Raw genomic sequence first — 1335 nt, 5'->3', positions numbered from 1 at the left:
TGTGTGTGTGTGTGTTTGTGTGTGTGTGTGTGTGTGTGTGTGTGTTTTGTATATACTACCTTCCTGTCCTCTCAGATGCATTGTGGGGTGAGTTGATAAAACATAAATATGCAAAAGAACTATATTACACATATAAAGTTTCGTGGGAACACAAGGAGTGAAAATTATTTTAGTCTAAAATAATGGATAATNGCAAATTAATCTGACATAAATGGTTCATGTAAATAAAATTTATGAAAGAGGATCAGGGTTCCTTGATGTGGAGAGTTAAAGGGAGAGGGAGGCAAAACTCAGTGAAGTCCATTAATGTTAAGAGTCTTAAAGGATATCTACCCCATTTCCTTTTTATAAGTCTTTAAAACATCCTGTGCTCAGGTCTTTAGTGGAAAGATGTCAAAAACATGGCTATGATTTGCTGTACTTGATATTCTCTCCATTTGTTTATCCTTTAGAATTATGAAAAATATCATTTCCAAAGACTAACATCCCCAGAAGAACTAGAAAAAGAGCTGTGTGAAAATGATTACTCATCGTACATGGTCATTTAAAGTAGCAATGGCAACATGGGTGTTTGTTCTATTACTCTCTGCACTTCTCTCCCCTTTTGAAAAGTTACTTTTAGANTTCTATCACTGGACTTTCTCTATGAAACTTTTCCATGAATAGCTTAATAGAAAATCATCTTTTCATTTGTTGGAATCCTGTAGCGTTTTATCTGTACTTCCTAATGTTATTTAACTATTAACTACTTAAGTATTTCTGTCTAATATTATATATTATCATATTTAATTATTGATATAACATCTGCTTTCCCCTCTAAAATTTTTGACAGTAGCTCCCAAGTCTGTTTCATCTCTCAACTTTTCAAAGCATGCAGTAGTTAATATTTCCCATATAGTTCAGACTCAAAAGTTATTGAATGACTAAGTGAATAAATGTATGAATGAGCAGTCCCATTGAAGGCTCATTCTCAACTTGTTACTCAGAGGATTTTATTTCAAATATTAACTTCCAAAGCAATGACCACAAAATTAGTATGAAATGGGATGAGCATGAAAATTGTTTTCAGGAGAATCAAGCTTTGAACTTAGTTCTGTTTNTATTTAGAATTAAAATAAATAGATAAAAAGTAATTTCTACAAATGATTAATTACATTTTCATAATGTTAAACAAATAAAAACATCAAACTTTTTGGTTTGTTTCTAATTAAACAAAGAAAGTATCCACCATCTTTGACATGTCCACTTTACAATTCTATGATTTTTGTTAATTTCAGATAAACAATTTCAAATAAACAATTAAAATGTTTAAACAAGAGGAAACCAAAAATTTCT

General features: G+C 30.6%; 1 protein-coding gene across 2 annotated transcripts in view; it reads right to left on the bottom strand.

The window, feature by feature from the left end:
- GLRA2 (glycine receptor alpha 2) overlaps nucleotides 1-1335 on the bottom strand; it is a 175750-nt gene that overhangs the window by 171495 nt on the left and 2920 nt on the right. The window lies entirely within an intron of this gene.

This window comes from Crocuta crocuta, unplaced genomic scaffold, assembly GCF_008692635.1.
Source record: "Crocuta crocuta isolate KB4526 unplaced genomic scaffold, BGI_CrCroc_1.0 scaffold593, whole genome shotgun sequence".
Lineage (NCBI taxonomy): Eukaryota > Metazoa > Chordata > Mammalia > Carnivora > Hyaenidae > Crocuta > Crocuta crocuta.
The sequence above is the reverse complement of the archived record's forward strand: the minus strand, read 5'-3'. Positions and strand labels throughout refer to the sequence as shown.